The sequence below is a fragment of the Stenella coeruleoalba genome, assembly GCF_951394435.1.
Source record: "Stenella coeruleoalba genome assembly, chromosome: 2".
Lineage (NCBI taxonomy): Eukaryota > Metazoa > Chordata > Mammalia > Artiodactyla > Delphinidae > Stenella > Stenella coeruleoalba.
This window is the reverse complement of record NC_137147.1, coordinates 155,772,356-155,790,265: the sequence shown is the minus strand read 5'-3', so window position 1 is coordinate 155,790,265 and position 17,910 is coordinate 155,772,356. Positions and strand designations below refer to the sequence as shown.

Below are 17,910 nucleotides of genomic sequence, written 5' to 3'. Positions count from 1 at the left end.
AATTTTGAGATGTACTTTGATTTCCTATTTTCAATTATATTCCCAAAGGCTTCTCTTTCATGTATTCAATAAAGTTAAAGATTTCCGAAAACATTTCCTCTGATTCTTTTTCGCCAGGCTTCTGCTTAATGATTTGATACTTTCTGATATATATGTCTGTGTGTGTATATATATATAATATAATGATAATTGGATGAAAATTTTAAAATGCAGGCAGAGCATTACTTTTTTTTTCATTTGTATATGCCAGATGACATAGCTCACTCCCAAAATGGACCGGTTATCTCACTAATAATTTGATTGCTTTGAACTTTCCTTTTTAATATTGTGTGGACAAAATCTTTTAAAATGTTGGTAACACTTTGAGGTTAACTCTATTTAGACATATTTTTCCCAAGTCTGATTCTGGTCTGCTGTCTTAAATTACACACTTTCTGAGTTTACATTCCTACGCAAGTCTGTACTACCATACTCTGAAAAGATATATTTTTCTTCAAATACCCCTCTTCCAAAACTACCGACTTACCCTGGAATCACTTTTGTCTTCAACAAAACTACTGAACCAATTTTAAAAATAACTACACGATAAATGTAGACATAGGGTTAGAATCTGGGATGGTCTTACCTCATCCTTCACAGTATTTTTTCTTCTGAGTCAAAATAAATACTCTATTTTCTAACTAATGAATAGCAGCTATCTTACAAATTTCTCATCTTTAATAAGTGGGTTAAAATAACATCTTAACACACATGTCACATCCTTCATAAAGTTTTCCTAAGTTCCTCAAGGAATGTTAGATATGCACTTTGAATTTTAATAAATATTGGTAGAACACCCTTGGTATGTTGGATTTCTTATTGGAGTTGAAACTGTGGAGTGTATAGTCAGTGCCTGTGAAAAATTAGATTCTGGTAGTTGCAGGTGTTTATAGAAAATAACCTTTTATAGCACTTTATTCATGATACTTTGATTCTGTTTCTCTCTTCGCTACTAGACATGAGGTTTGTGGTCAAAAACCACTTTATACCCAGTGCAGTTTCTGCCATTCAGTGATATTAACAAATATTTGATGGTTGAAAAACAGCCTAGAAGGTCTCAACTTTCTGAAAAATTGCCATTGTGCATCTAATATGCCTTGTCATCAAGCCCCTTTTAAATTCTCTTTCACTTTGAGCCCTACTGCACTCTTTATTTCATTTGATCTCCTATTTTTGTTTGTTTGTTTGTTTTACTAAAAGCTAAGCTGATAATCAACATGATAGTATAGGACAGAAGTGGCTACAGGCTTGTTGATTATTTGAAATTTGATTCTTATTTGGATTTCAGGATGTGGTGAACACATCATTGGAGAAAGAGGAAACAGACAAATTAGACAAGGACTGATATGAGTTTAAAAGGGCTGATAGGCGTGTGTACCTGTCCCTACACATTCTTGTACTTAAATATTAACTGCTTTGCATAGCTGCATGCTATTTGTTGGCTCGTCCACTTGTGGGAAACCGTTGACTCTATCAAAAATATATGAAAAGCTACGGAGGGAGTCTTTTCTTCTTTAACCTAAGTCTTTAATACCATCATGTGCATCTTTTGTGAACAATTATTTAAACTGATCACTCACTTATATTATAGATTGACTAAATATGTTTCACAGTTCATAAAGGACTTGCAAATTTATTATATCATCTTGTTTTCTCAAAAACTTGGTGATAGGCAGGAAAGCCAGAAATCAGTGCCCCCTTTTGCAGAGAGAGAGGTTGAGAGATACTAAGTGTTAGAAAGTTGATAATTCAGAATCAACCCAAGTCTCCTGAACCCGAGGCTCAGATGCTTTCTCCTGAGAGTAACTTTGTCAAAGTTGAGTCCTCAGGCACCAGGTGATCAGTGTTTGAAGAGAAAAAAGCCAGTGGACCGGATGATGAGAACTTAAGTCAGAGTCCGAAAGTTTTGCAGGGGCTTCATTCCTAGGCCTGAAAAATGATGAAATAGAAATAGCTCTCTTCTAGCAGATGCATTGGAGACCGTGGCTCAGGATGCCGGAATGGCTCAGGGCACTGGTGGGCTGGCCATAAACACCACGAGGTGGACCCACTGCAAACCCTTAGAAAGAACTCAAAGATGGAGCTGCAATCTCCACTCAAAATGTGTACCTTGGGAGCCTAAATATCTGGTATCCAGAGGAATACTGAGTTGCTAAGATGACCACATTCCTAGAAAAAGATTGGAAAAATTCTTATAACTCCAAGTTGATGAATCTCAGTTCCATCCATGTGAAACTGATAAAAACCAAAGTAAGGGTTAGGCTTATTGAGGAGAATACAAACCCTATCAGCAGTAAAAAGGCAAAATCGTTTCTATAATGGAATACCTTGCAAACGAATCAAAATTGAGTGGAGCTTATGTAAGTATACGGTCAAAAGAAAGGACTAATTTCCTTCCATCTTTATGTAATTTGCTTTGATCTTCAAATAAAATCTCACCTTCATATTCTCCACAGCACATACATCTTACTTTGTACATAGTAGGTGCTTAGTAAATATTTTATTTTTAATTAAAGTTTTTATTTTAAAGCTCATATTTTAAAATGAATTGTTATACATTAGAGGGGAAGTTTGTCGTAGACTTAGTGCCAAGTGCATCAATTTGTGCAGAAGAAACAGATGGAGATACAGGAAAATGGGGCTCCACTCTGGTTGAGATATGAAGAGAAGAATTTCCTAGGAGACCATTGGTGAATTGATGTGTTAAATATATTTTATGAATTATCTGATGTAAGAGAGTGTTTTTCTAGTTCAGATTCTGTCACCAACAGTCTGTGTAAACTCAGTGAAGAAATATAATTCACCTGTGCCTGAATGTCATCATTTAGAAAATCAGAGTTAGCAGTCTGTGCAGTGATCCTACACTCATCCCCACGATGACCCAGAATTTAAACGCAGCCCAGTGGAAGCTTGAATCCCATCGCGTCTCTAACATTTTATCAACTAACTACCCTTTCCTTGTTCATTTTAAAACTATTTTTAGAAGCAGCTCTCCCCCACCCTCTCCTGTCCTCTCCTGGGCTGTAAGCTCTTGTTTGGGAACAGGGATCTGAGCTTCTGAGCTGCTGGCATTTGAGTACATCTGAACATATCTCACCCCTGCTGTGACCAAAGGGGCGATGGCCTCTTGGGAACCCCCATCCTAAGCATGCACACTCCAGGAACAAAGCCACTTCTCATGGAGGGTGTGGTGGTAATTCTGAGGACTTGTTCCCTGCATTTTATGAAAAGCATAGACTGTAAGTGAAAATTGAAGAGTGATTTATGAAACAAAACAAAGACTCTCTGAAACATTGGGGGCATAAATAACTTTGATTTGGAACCCTTCAAATGACTACAACATGAAGGGAAAAGACTTTTCTTCCCACTATTCGGTCAGCGATTGACATGTAACTTGGCTTTGCCAGATCTCTAATGTTTTACAAAATAGCAACATCAGCTAAAGGGAGAAGATGCCTTTATGCTCATAAATGAGATACCTCTTGAGGCCCACAGAAAATTGAAGTGCCGAAATTCCTGTGTGAACCGGTAGGAATAAGAGTCTGTGGAATTTGGGCTCTTGTTATGGAAGCCCATGAAAGGATCCCGAGGCCAGATAAAACACGTTTCATGTTCGTATTTATTTCCATCCCTCACATTAACTCTTGGGGCCTAGAACCATGTTCTTTGCATATGGCAGATGATCAGTAGTTTTTAAAATTAAAGACTGTTTCTTCTAACTGTATGATTGTAAATGCATTTATATTTTTAATCTGAAAGATAAAGCTATCATGAGCTGTCAGGAGCTATCAGGAGCTAGTTTCTTTTGCAAGAATAAGTAGACAAAAATGGCCTATCTCTTTGGTGTGGTCGGGTGGAGGGAGAGTTCTTGGAAAAAGTAATCTGAATTGTGGTCTTAGAGCCATATGAGTCATTTGTTTGTACTAAACACTATCAGGAAATCGGTCTAATGTGCTACTGCTTCAGGAGAAAAGGTCCACAGTTCTTAGAATGTTGAAATCTGGTGTTTGAAAATATAAACATATTTTCTTACTCTTCAAAAACATATTGAGTCTGGATACAGAATACTGTGTGTATGGGTGATTTCTCTTCTTGATTATACAACTAAATAGGTAGATGGGTAGCAGATAGGTTATTACAGTATTGAAGGGATGGGGAGGAAATGTCAGGATGAAGTAGATAGAATGTCTTCAGTGTAAGAAGTGACTAAAAAATTAGGTCTCTTTTGCCTGGAAGAAGATGAAGGCTGAGGTGAAGATATGATCAAAGTCCACAAATTTCGTGAAAGCCACTGCTGACATTATCAGGGACCTGTTAACCCAGTTCTAGGACATCTGAACCATAGGGCAGTCTTTGAAGTTTCAACAGGGTAGTTTTAGGAAAGATGAAAGGAACTACTTTAATACAGGGAGAAGAAAATTTATGGAAGTTTTGTGAAGTTACGGAGTGAAAATACTATATAAACATTTCCAGGGGGAGTGACAGCTCCAAATAAGGTTTATTTAGGGAAGCTTGGGGTACATTGAAAACTATTTAAGGTCATATAAAGCAACCATGTTCTTTATGACCTTCTCTTAGTTTCACTTTCTAAATCGATATATATGGAGTATGGGCTTCCCTGGTGGCACAGTGGTTGAGAGTCCGCCTGCCGATGCAGCGGACACGGGTTTGTGCCCCGGTCTGGGAGGATCCCATGTGCCGCGGAGCGGCTGGGCCCGTGAGCCATGGCCAATGAGCCTGCGCATCTGGAGCCTGTGCTCCGCCACGGGAGAGGCCCTGACAGTGAGAGGCCCGCGTACCGCAAAAAAAAAAAATATATAAATAATAATAATAAAATATATATATATATATGGAGTAAAATTAGTTACTTTAAGATGTTCATAGTCATTAATGAATTTTCATATACAGAGTTATTATAAAAATCCTGACATGCACTCAGTCAGTACCCAGTTAGACTATGATTTCTAAAACCCTTCCTTCCAGAAGATATCAGTACTTTCCAACAGGGGTCAGTGGAATTTCTGTTTTTTGTAGGAGACATGCATCTTCTGACCTTCAGCTGTAACCCCTTGGACATTGACATGATCAAACCCCTCCTCCTCCTCCTCCTTGGGGAGAGGGGGCAAACAAATTCATATTTCCATTACATTTTCTCATGGTGGGGAGTGACACACAGCACTCATATTTCCACTTTATTTTCTTTCAGTATTGTAATCCAACTGCATGGAAATCATGACTTCTTAACAACCAGTTCTTTCTGCACGTGGACTTTGCATCCTGATTTAGATGATTTCTGCAGAAATACCTTTTCTTCTTCCTTGCTGTCTGTCTGAATTGAACAAGCATCACTGAGGCTCCATGCAGAGCCTGGGGCAGCTCCGCTCTCACATGCATCTAACCTGGGAAGGTCCTCAGAGTAGACTTCCTGGGCCTACAAGCCCCCAGCTCAGAAGGGCGCTGTGCTGGGTTGTGTTAACTCTCTCTTGACATTCTTAATCTTTTTTTTTTTTTTTTTTTTTTGCGGTACGCGGGCCTCTCACTGTTGTGGCCTCTCCCGTTGCAGAGCACAGGCTCCGGACGCACAGCCTCAGCGGCCATGGCTCACGGGCCCAGCCACTCCGCAGCATGTGGGATCTTCCTGGACCAGAGCATGAACCCATGTCCCCTTCATCGGCAGGCAGACTCTCAACCACTGCGCCACCAGGGAAGCCCCCTTAATCATTTTTGTATGTAAGGTCCCACATTTTCAAGTTGTACGGGGCCCTGCAGATTATGTAGCGGGCCCTGCAGATTATGTAGCTGGTCCTGGAGAAATGGGCATTGATTCCAGTTTTACAAATGAAGAAATCAGTGCTCAGGACGGGAGAGCAAGTATCTCCTTAGAGGGACAGAGTTAGGGAGTATCTGAGACAAGCATCACATTTGAGGTTCCTAACTCCAAACCATCTTCCACGGATGATCAGGCACCATCACCATTGCCCCCCTGAGAACACAGCCGTGGCCTCAGCAGCATTGCTGTGGGAAAAGAGCCTCTGTCGGGGAGGGCAACTTTCCTAGTCAATGCAGGGAAAGCACAGCCACTTCACACTTTTTAGTTAAAGACTCACTTCCTCCTGATGACCTTGGACTGGCCTCAGCCTGATGGACAGGAGTCATGGCTGAGTGGTGGGGAGGGGGCGTGAGGGATGAATGAACAATGCTCTCATACTTTCCAATTAAGACATCCATCGAAGTCCTATGAAATGGGGCATTTTGGCATCCACTGTGAAGAAGTATTTTATGTTGAGTGATGATTTCCTCTCTGCCTGGGCCCTCTCCCTTTGTCCCCTTGCCTCGCCTCTGCCGGTGGTGAATTGGGGACCATGACCCTGCCGTGATATCACTGTTCAGGCAGCCGTGGCGCATGGCCCTGTCATCAGGAGCAGAACAATGATGCCATTTTCCTCTCACGCTAGAAGGTCTTTTACCAAAGAAAAATAAAGTGCCTGAGGCCCCCCTGCCTTTGTTTTTTGCTGCAGTTTCTCCTTCACCCACCCGTCTCTAGTTTGTTCCTGTCCCTGCAGAGGTGTAGCCATGGGGCCACTTACAGGGATAACCTGCAGCCTGTTGATAAAATGCCAGTCACTGCCCAAGGCTGCTGTGCTCTTTGGTCTCTGGTCTTAAAAGTGAGGCATCATTTATGTACCTATGGCTTCTGTTCATGTGAATGAAAAAATGACCTTTTTCAATGATTCTTCAGCTAAAGGCAGAAGCATTGAAGCTAGATGGGAGGATGTGGGTTATCGGTGTAACTGAAAAATGTTTATAGTTAAGGGTCCTGGCAGAACACAAAAAATAAATTGTTTTGCCTAAGGAGAGGAGGAGGGGCTTGCTTTCAGACTTCCTTTGCTCAGCCATGTCATTTACGTCACGTTGCAGGCATGGCGTTAATAGCCTCATGACTTCAGCTGTTCCTGAAGTCGTCCCACTGGATTGGCTCCGTCGCTGGTACATGTTTGGGGGGAGGGGAGCAGAGAAGGAAGACACCCATCACTTCATTGGCTTGTGACATGAACTTAGTTCAGTGTTTTGCTGTCACCAGCTTGACCTTAATAGTTTTTTAACAAGGGGCCCCACACTTCCATGTTGCCCTGGGCCCTACAGATTATATAGCTGGCCATGCCCTTTAGTGCTTTTCTACCAACGCTAATGCTCACCACTGAATTCTCAAAATTCCTTTCCATGATTATAGGGGATCGCTTTGTTCTCTACTTGAAATTTGAAGATGTATGTTTATGTGCATCTGTGTGTGCATGTGTGTGCACATGTGTGTGTGTTTAAAGAGATACATGTGAAACAGAGGAAAAAACCTTCACAGGGGTATTTTGAATTAGAGATAAAATAATAGAAAAGCTCCTGAATCAGTTTCACATCCATTTGTCAGTGTGTTTGTTCCATCTGTTCCAGTATAATTTAATATCTGTCACCTTCATCTAGGACGTGATGTTCTTGGATGACACTTCAGTTTATTTAATTAGCACATGATACAGTGGGTGACCCCTATTCTTTAGATGTGCCACATTGGAATGGGGGTCCTTTGCTAATATTATTAATATCACATCCCTGACCTCTAGTACCAGTAAGCTCACTGTTCTGGAAGTTGTAAAATTTGGTAAATTTACTTTAAAAGCATTCCTATAAAATTTTTTGAAATCTTGGGTATCGAGCCATTGATAATGCAGAGTTTGTTTCAGGTGATTGCTTATTTTATCTGGCTTCTGATTATAAGGAACACTGAAGATTTGGAGCCCATGTAACAATTGAGTGGTTACATATACAGTTAGAAGATGGAGGATGGCTGGAGCGTGAATGTTGCCACAGTGTCTGTCTGAGTGCTGGCCCAATTGAGATGGACTGAAGGGGACTGGAGACTGGTTCTTCTCCTCCGTGTGTATCCAGCAGTTCTAGGGGCAGCTTTGCAACATCCCAAAACAGGGGTCAGCAGACATTTTTTTGCAAAGCATCAGCTTGTAGACAGTTTTGGCGTTGTGAGCTATGATGTCTATGTTACAACTACTCAACTCTATGGTTGCTTCGCAAAAGCAGCCCTAGGCAGTATGTAAATCGTGTTCCAATAAAAAAGTGAAGCAGGCAGAGAGGTGGAACTGGCCTACTGGCATGGCTTGTAGACCCCTGGCCCATATATACCATTGGTGTCACCCTCGGCAGACAGGCTGGCCCTATGCAGGCCAAACACAGGAATGATCATCTCTTCACTCTCCGTCCTAGTATCAGAAAAGGACCTTAAAAAGTTTCATGCAGAAAGTAAATGGATAATAAGGCTTAATTTATAGTCCTTGCTGAGGCATTTATGTCTGTGTGAGGAGGGTGGGGGTAGAGGACTTGAGAAGGATGCGAGAAGGAGATGTGCTCTGGTTTGACTGAAGACAAATGAATGGAGCCCAATGTTTGTGATTGGCAGCTGGGGAAGGGTTTGTGAGTCCTCTCCGTGCCTTGGTCCACAGGACACAGACTGTCTATTTACCTCCCACCAAAGACACACCAATTACCTCCCCGGTGAATGGAAGGCACTCCCAGGAGGGATTCTCTGAACAGACACAAGTCCGTTAGCTGGTGTATTAAATCAGATTCAGCAGGATGCAGTGGCAAAGGCAATTTCATTCTTCTCCTGCATTGTCCCTCTACTGATGTTTTCATCCCCAGTGGGTGAGATTTCAGGCAGGTTCCAAAACTTCTCTGCTCACTTTCAGGGAAATAAATATAGGCTAATGTATTAGTGAGGGTTCTCCAGAGAAACAGAGTCAATAGTATACGTGTGTGTGTGTGTATGTGTGTGTGTGTGTATGTACATATGTGTGTATATATATCAGTATATATATAGAGGGGAGAGGGGAGGGAGAGAGAAGATATTTATTATAGGAATTGGCTCGCATAGTTATGGAGGCAATCTGTTATCTGCAAGCTGGAGAACCAGGGAAAACACTGGTGTGATTCAGTCTGAGACCAAAGGCCCAAGAACCAGAAGCACCAATGTCTGAGAGCAGGAGAAGATGGACGTCCCAGCTCAAGCAATGAATTTGTCCTTCCTTCACCTTTTTGTTCTATTCAGGCCCTCCATGGATTGGATGGTGCCCACTCGAATTGATGAGGGTGATCTGCTTTACTTAGTCTATTGATTCCAATGCTAATCTCTCCCAGTACCACCCTCACAGGCACACCGAGAAATCATGTTTTATCAACTATCTGGGCATCCCTTAACCCAGTCAGGTTGACACATAAAATCAATCATCACAGCCTGGATCACTGTCTCTGGCAGTGACCTCAGCCAGGGGGTGGGGAGGGGTGAATATTGAAAAGGAGACATCTGGCATTGTCAACGATCGTGGGCTCTGCCCCACCAATACCTAGAATTAGAGTTTCTCTCAAATAGAGTGAGGAGGTTCAGATGCCACATGGCCAGAGCAGAAAGGAAACCAAATGTCTCTTACATCCTTGTCCCTGGATTTTTTTCTGTACTTGTGTAAGTTTGTTCACAGGGCAGAGGCCTAAAAATGGGATATCTGGGTCAAAATCTGATGATATTTCCCAAATTTCCGTTGCAAAAGTTTATCATCTTATCAACAGTGCATGAAAGTTCTGATTTCTCCACACCCTCCAAATACTGGATATTTTCAGTTATTCAAGTGAACTGCTTTCACAGGAAGCATTAAATCTCGAGAAATTCCTTGTTGGAATAGTCTAAACTTGTGCTTTTTGTGACTTTATATACTTAACATAGGTGGTTTCTCTTAAAACAATAAGCAATAATATTTTCAAAGAGAAGTGCAACTGTTACGATGTTTAATCATTTTATTTTAAATCTCCCGGGAGATTCTAAATGTATTCTATAGTATTGCATATGCATTAATAGATATTAAAATATATCATTATGTATGTATGTGTATATGTGTGTAACACTGAAATATGTATATGTTTATATATACATAAAGAATAGCAAACTAAGATTATTTTTTCCCATGGTGAGATCACTTTCCAGTTACTATGAAAAATGTGTTAATACATTATATGGCTGATATACTCCAACAAAGAGAAATGTACCCAGCAAGATACTGATGCCAACCAAGCTCTTCTACATTGACATGTTTCCTGTGGAGTTTTATGGGTACCTCTCTCAAGACATCGCATTGTATGTGAGAGCTACATTTACTAAAGGTGTGGGTGTTAAAAACGGTATTCAAAATAATAATGACAGAAGTCCATGATATAAAAGTGTGAGAAAGCCTGGGTTTAGCACAATTAAACAGATTTCATTTCTGCAGGGAGTCTATGTGCCTTAATATGCTAAAGCTAGTTTGATCTCCAACCGGAGGAAATAATTGGGAGCTTTTCACTGTTGATGAAATTGATAGTTCTATCATGAGACTGTATCTATTTGGGGACTGTATATTAAAATTCGTAGTGTTAGAATATTTTGAATACAAGTGTCATCCTGGCCATGTACTGTTGAACAATGGTCCCCAACCTTTTTGGCACCAGGGACCGGTTTTGTGGAAGACAGTTTTTCCACAGACTGGGGGTGGGGGGTGGGATGATGGCTCAGGCAGTAACGTGAGCAATGGGGAGCGATGGGGAGCAGCAGATGAAGCTTCACTTGCTCGTTCGCCACTCACCTCCTGCTGTATGGCCTGGTTCCTAACAGGCCATGGACCAGTACTGGTCTGCGGCCTGGGGGTTGGGGACCCTTGCTGTTGAGGACAGGACTGTATTGCTTTCCTGTGCACAGATACCCTAAATCAGGGGTGTTCAGTATTAACTGCAAAGTTTCCAGCTTGATGTAAACACTTCATAACGCTGGACTGACTGGTTATGCAAATGGATTAATTAGCTCCGTTTCATTGGAATCTAGACAACTGACATTCTTCCACAACTTCAAGTCTTCACTTGTTCTGATGGCGGTGACTTCTAGAACCAACTTCACATTTACATATTTATTAGTAATTTTAAAATTCCCTTTGATTGAGCAGTTATTATTTAAATCTAATTCTAGCATCTTATAGTTCAGTTCAGTTTTCTAATATTTTGAAATATTATTATTTCTCAAGGACGTAAACAGCTTTCCAGTCACTCCTCTGTGGGGGTTTGGATGGAGAGAATGGAGATCAGTTATCGATGTTATTTATATTTTCTGCTTGCCTGCATCATTGGGTGGTGTCTTCACATTTTCTCTATGCTTGCTATGTTGGGAACACACTTACCATCATGGTCACCTACCAAACACTGACCTTTCGATTCTAAGGTTTTCACCAGTGCAGTGTGTGTCGTTGGTACTCTGTAAACTCCTCTGTTCTCTAACATCTTATTTATCAGTTACTGGACACCTCCAGCCTCAGATGGGCATCTAGCACATGGCAACATTTCAGGTAATGCTTGTTGGACAAATAATTGGATGGTTGTGTTGGTGAAAGTTCTGCTTACCAGAGCTAGATGTTTTTTGTTGGGTGTTTCTAAAAATGCAGTTCTACGGTTCAACTGAGTATAGCTGGAAATGAGTTTTCTGCTTTAGTATTTCTCAAACTTGGGTTATATACATATGCATTTAAAGAAAAATAAGAGTTCTCATGGACTCACAGTGTTTATTTAAACAGCTTATAGTATGATGAAAGTATATACAATCTCTAATCTAGGTATAAATACTTTATGCTTATAAATTCAATAAAACAAGAACACATAAATTTATACATAAATATAAGATTTAAAACCAATAAAATTCAAATCAACATAACTTAATATGGAAAATTAGCTTTTCTGTTAAGAAACTGCCATTCCAGATGTAAGTATGATATACCTATGGTACAGTCTTGATTTAAGTGTGACCACCATAACTGCTGTATATACCTCACATCTCTCACTGCTTTTCTGTATTCAAAGTTCTCCAACCGCTTAGCCCCTTAGTCCTTATAACATTGTCAGATCACTTTGATTTCACTTGGTAGAAACACTTAGACATTAAGTATACCTCTGCAGTTGAACCATTATACCACAAGAATGGAATTATTACCCCATTTGATTGTAAAGACAAGCAAAATGTATGCTCAAAAACCCAGAAGCCATATACAGTCATGAGGTGGTTTGAGATGACAAAAACTAAATGGCCCTAGCTATGTATGAAGGTGGTTGCTAACTGGCAAATAAAATACTATTTTGAGTAACTTCAACACAATAATTTAACTGTACAATGCCAGTAGTGCTTTGGACAAAATGAATAGAAAGAAGTCTTGAACTCTTCAGTAATCATAGTATCAGTGATAATATTCATATTTTTTAAACTTTTATATATTCTTAGGTAAAATCAATAATTATGTTAATGTCTTTAGAAACCAGAATCTTAGCACAAAGAAAAAAGTTGATACAGATTAAAAAATTAAACAAAAACTTTATAAGTTTAAATTAAACATATCACTGTGTACTTTTTTATTATTTTTATTGAAGTATAGTTGATTTAAAATAGTATATCAGTTTTGGGTATACAGCATAGTGATTCAGTATTTTTATAGAGTATACTTTATTAAAACTTATTTCAAAATAATGGCTATAGTTTCTTGTGCTGTACAATAAACATATCCTTGTTGTTCATCTATTCTATACTTAGTAGTTTGCTTCTCTTAATCCCATACCCCTGTCTTGCCCCTACCCCCTTCACTCTCACCACTGGTAACCACTAGTTTGTTCTCTATATCTGAGAGTCTGTTTCTGTCTTGCAATATACATTTGTTTGTTTTTAAATAGTGCTGCTATGAACATTGGGGTACATGTATCTTTTTAAATTATGTTTCATTTTCTGTGGATGTATACTCAGGAGTGTAATTGCAGGATCATATGGTAGTTCTATTTTCAGCTTTTTGAACAACCTCCATCCTGTTTTCCATAGTGGCTACACCAGCGTGCACTCCCACCAACAGGGTCCAAGGGTTCTCTTTTCTCCACATCTTCGACTACATTTGTCATTTGTAGACTTTTTAATGATAGCCATTCTGACAGGTGTGATGTGATAGCTCATTGTTATTTTGATTTGTATTTCTCGAATAATTAGTGATGTTGAGCATCTTTTCATGTGCCTGTTAGCCATCTGTATGCCTTCATTAGAAAAATGTCTCTTCAGGTCTTCTGCCCATGTTTTGTTTAGGTTTTTTTTTTCATATTGAGTTGTATGAGTTATTTACATATTTTGGATATTAACCACTTGTTGGCCATATTGTTTGCAAATATTTTCTCCCATTCAGTAGGTTGTCTTTTCATTTTCTCGATAGTTTCCTTTTCTGTGCAAAAGCTTTCAAGTTTAATTAGGTCCCATTTGTTTATTTTTGCTTTTATTTCTTTTGCCTTAAAAGAAGGCCAAAAAATATTGCTATGATTTATGTCAAAGAATCTTCTGCCTATGTTCTCTTCTAGGAATTTTATGGTATCTGGTTTTACATTTGGGTCTTTAATCCATTTTGGTTTTTTTTTTTTTTAATATGGTGTGAGGAAATGTCCTAATCTCAGAGTCTTTTCTCCATTGTACATTCTTATCTCCTTCATTGTAGATTAATTGACTATAGGTGCATGGGTTTATTTCTGGGTTCTCTATTCTGTTCCATCGATCAATGTATCTGTTTTTGTGCCAACATCATGCTGTTTTGATTACTGTAACTTTGTAGTATAGTCCAAAGTCAGGGAGAGTGATACCTCCAGCTTTGTTCTTTTTTCTCAAGATTGCTTTGGCAATTCAGGGTCTTTTGTGGCTCCATATAAATTTTAGGATTATTTGTTCCAGTTCTGTGAAAAATGTCATGGGTGTTTTGATAGGGATTGCGTTAAATCTGTAGATTGCTTTGGGTAGTATGGCTGTCTTAACAATAGTAATTGTTCCGATCCAAGAGCACAGGATGTCTTTCCATCTCTTTGTATCATCTAGAGTTTCCTTCATTATTAATGTTTTATAGTTTTTATAGTGTATGTTTTTCAGCTCCTTGGTTAAGTTTATTCCAAGGTTTTTTTTTTTTTTGGATGTGATTTTAAATGGGATTTTTTCTTTCTCTTTATGATAGTTCAACTTTAGTGTACAGAAGGGCAACATATTTCTATATATTAATCTTGTATCCTGCAACTTTGCTGAATTCACTTATTAATTTTAATAGTTTTTTGGTGATGATTTAGGGTTTTCTATATATAGTATTGTGTCATCTGCAGATAGTGACAGTTTTACTTACCTTCCAATTTGGATGCCTTTTATTTACTTATTTTTCTCTTCTGATTGCTGTGGCTAGGACTTCCAATACTATGTTAAATAGAAGTGGTGAGAATGGGCATCCTTATATTGTTCCTGAATTTAGAGGAAAGGCTTTCAGCTTTTCACCACTGAGTATGATGTTAGCTGTGTGTTTGTCATAAATGGTCTTTATTATGTTGAGATATATTCCCTCTATACAAACTTTAATGAGAGTTTTAATGCGTTTTTTTTTTTTTTTTTTTGCGGTATGCGGGCCTCTCACTGTTGTGGCCTCTCCCGTTGTGGAGCACAGGCTCCAGACGCACAGGCTCAGCGGCCATGGCTCACAGGCCCAGCCGCTCCATGGCATGTGGGATCTTCCCGGACCGGGGCATGAACCCGTGTCCCCTGCATTGGCAGGTGGACTCTCAACCACTGCGCCACCAGGGAAGCCCTAATGAGAGTTTTTATCATGAATGGATGGTGACTTTTGTCAAATGCCTTTTCTGTGTCTGTTGAGATGATCATGTGATTTTTATCCTTCCTTTTTTTTTTTCCTGTTAATGTAGTTTACCACATTGATTGCTTTGTGAATATTGCGCCATCCTTGCATCCCTGGAATAAATCCCATTGATCATGGTATATGATCCTTTTTATATATTGTTAGATTCAGTTTGCTAATATTTTGTTGAGTATTTTTGCATCTATATTCATATCGGCATGTAATTTTCTTTTTTATAGTGTCTTTGGTTTTGGTGTCAGGGTAATGGTGGCCTCATAGAACGAATTTGGGAGTGCTCCATCCTCTTCAATTTTTGGAATAGTTTGAGAAGGATATGTATTAGCTCTTCTTTATATGTTTGGTACCCTAATTGTGATTCTAGATTTCCCATTAAAAGGAGCCAGTGCTCCTTGGAGAAAATGCTGATTCTGGGAATGGGCAGGAAATATATAAATGATCCTGATGACCAGCTTCTTGTTCCAGAAAGTGAGAACAGTAGCAGAATCATGACAAAAAGAATCAGAATGAAAGGATTCCCACCAGCCACATTGAGACAATTGAGCATCAAACAAGTAATAACTGCAATTTATCACAACACAGCATATTGCCAGAATCCATCAGATCACAATAATACTTCAGAACAGAAATGAACAGAAATGAAAAATGAAAAGTATGTTCACCACTTTTTTCAGACAAAATGATTATTCTAAATGTTCACCACTTTTTTCAGACTAAATGATTATAAAACTTGTAAATATAGGGTACAAAACAGGCGTTTATCCCACTTTATCTGTATGAATTGTGCTTCTGGGTAAAAAAAAAAAAAGTTGTTCAGGAAAGCTCTTTATAGAAATTTTGGCAGCAAAGGAAAGAACCATAGAGCTAGAATATCAGAATTTTGCGATCTCTAATGACGCAAAAATCAAGGTGAGAGTCATCAATGCTGCCAAAACCACTGGGTGAAGAACTGATAGAGAACTTGATAAGGCTGTGCTGAGGGCTCGGCCGTCACAACACCAAAGAGAAACAACTAGAACCCCAGGCATCTGATGTGGTACATTCCATCCACAGACAACTCTGGTCCCCAAACCAGTCTCAATCTTATTAAGCCTCTGCATCAGTGCTGTTCAATAGAAATATAATGAGAGCCAGATGGGAATTTTATGTTTCCTAGTAAACACATGAAAAAGGTAAGGAGAAATAAGTGAGAATTAATTTTAACAGTATATATTATTTAACTCAGTGTATCCAAAATATCACAATTTCATAATGTTATCAATGTAAAAAATATTGATGAGAGTTTAAAACGTTTTTTTCCTACTCTGTCTTTGAAATGCTGTGTATATTTTACACTTGCAAGGATATCTTACTTTCGTTGCTAAATTTTCATTGGAAAAACTTAATCTGTATTTAGATTTTCCAAAATTTACAGTTAAAAAGTAGATTCACATACCAAAGCTGTTCCAATCATACTTGAAATTTTTCCAGTAACAATAGAGTATCAGTTTTTAAATTTACATTAATTTCAATAAATTAAAGATGCTCACAGGAACCACATTTGAAATGCTCAGTAGCTGCTGGGCAGCACAGATGTAGATCTTTGTACCAGACTCCAGGGACACACAAAGGACAAGGGACCGAGAAAGAGATAGAAGACAGCACAAGTATGCAATCACCAAAATCCAGATTGGGGAAAGCTCTGCAGGACAAGGAATCTGGTTAACTGCAAGTTACAAAAATAAAAGACGAGAGAACCTCAGATTAAGGAGATTTAAGAGACTTGTCAGCCAAACATAATGTTTAGAATGGGTTTGGATCCTGATTTAAACAAGCCAACCAAATATATACATATGCCTGTATAAAGGTGTGCACACACGAGCACACACACACACACACACACACACACACACACACACTTAAAATCAGGTAATTTGAATTGTATATTTATTTGTAATATACTTTTAATAGAATGAGTTATTGCTAATTATTGTTATTACTGATCATGCTATTGTGGTTATATTTTAAAAGAGAGGGCCTATTTGTCAGAGACACAGACTATTTACAAATGAAATGGTAGAAGGTCTGAGATTTCCTTCAAAATAATCCTATGGAGAGTAAAACGATTGTGTGGGACTTTTAGGTGAAACGTGTTGGCCACGTGTTCATAATTATTGAAACTAGGTGATGGGGGCATGGGGGTCTAATATAAAACTGACAGCATATTAAGTAATATTAAGAATGCTGACAGTTTAGTCAATATAATGGTGTGCTATGACATTTTTAAAAGATTCTTATTTGTGATTAATGTGAAATCATATGAAGTCTTAGATTTGGCTTAAAATATTCCAGAAGAGATAGTGGGATTGTGGGTGGAGGATGGAGGGAGACACTCAGACATCCATGAGCCTGTGCAGGAGGCACTAATCACTGTCTCCCACGGGCATCACTCGGCCGTCGCTGGCCTGCCCAACAAGACTGGGGGCAGCGTTCCAACATCCAAAGGAGAGAATCGGCACCACGGTAGGCAGATTACTTCAGATGCACACGCTGTGGCCAACCCAGAGACTGCGTGACATCCAGTCCTTGGCATCTCTCACTAGGAGTCAAGGCTCAGTGCTCTGTTTTCTGGTTTGGTTTTGTTTTCTGAGAATCTAAACTGCCTTTCTCAGACTCTGGCCTCTGTGTGTCCTTCACCAAGCTGGGCAGAGGAATCTTGAGGCTGGACTAAGAAAAATGGTTTGAAAAATTTCCTCTCCTGACTTTAATCCCCCAGCTAAAGGCCACACCTGGATTTGTTTTTTGTTATTATGTGTGGAGATCATTAAATCCCAGCAGATTAATGCTGATTATGGCCTGGGTTGTTCCAGAAATCTTGACCTCATCTAAGACTTTACCTGCCATCAATTTGAATTACTTCCACTTGTGTCAGCACTATTTTAAGGAGATCAGTGAAGTTTTATGAAGGAAAAAAGGCTTGTCATCTACTCCCAGATTGACTCAGTTAATTAAGATGCTGGAGCCACTTCTATGATACTTTTTATATATCCTCACTTTTTATGGGCCGGCAGCTGACGTTGATTAGAAAAAAAAGATGTGCCTTTTCTACTGAGCACAATAGATG

The 17,910-nt window shown here is 39.2% G+C and overlaps 1 long non-coding RNA gene across 1 annotated transcript in view; it reads left to right on the top strand.

Moving 5' to 3' along the window:
- The window catches only part of LOC307182586, a 326,414-nt gene that overhangs the window by 150,762 nt on the left and 157,742 nt on the right, over positions 1-17,910 (top strand). The gene's annotated exons all lie outside the window — the stretch shown is intronic.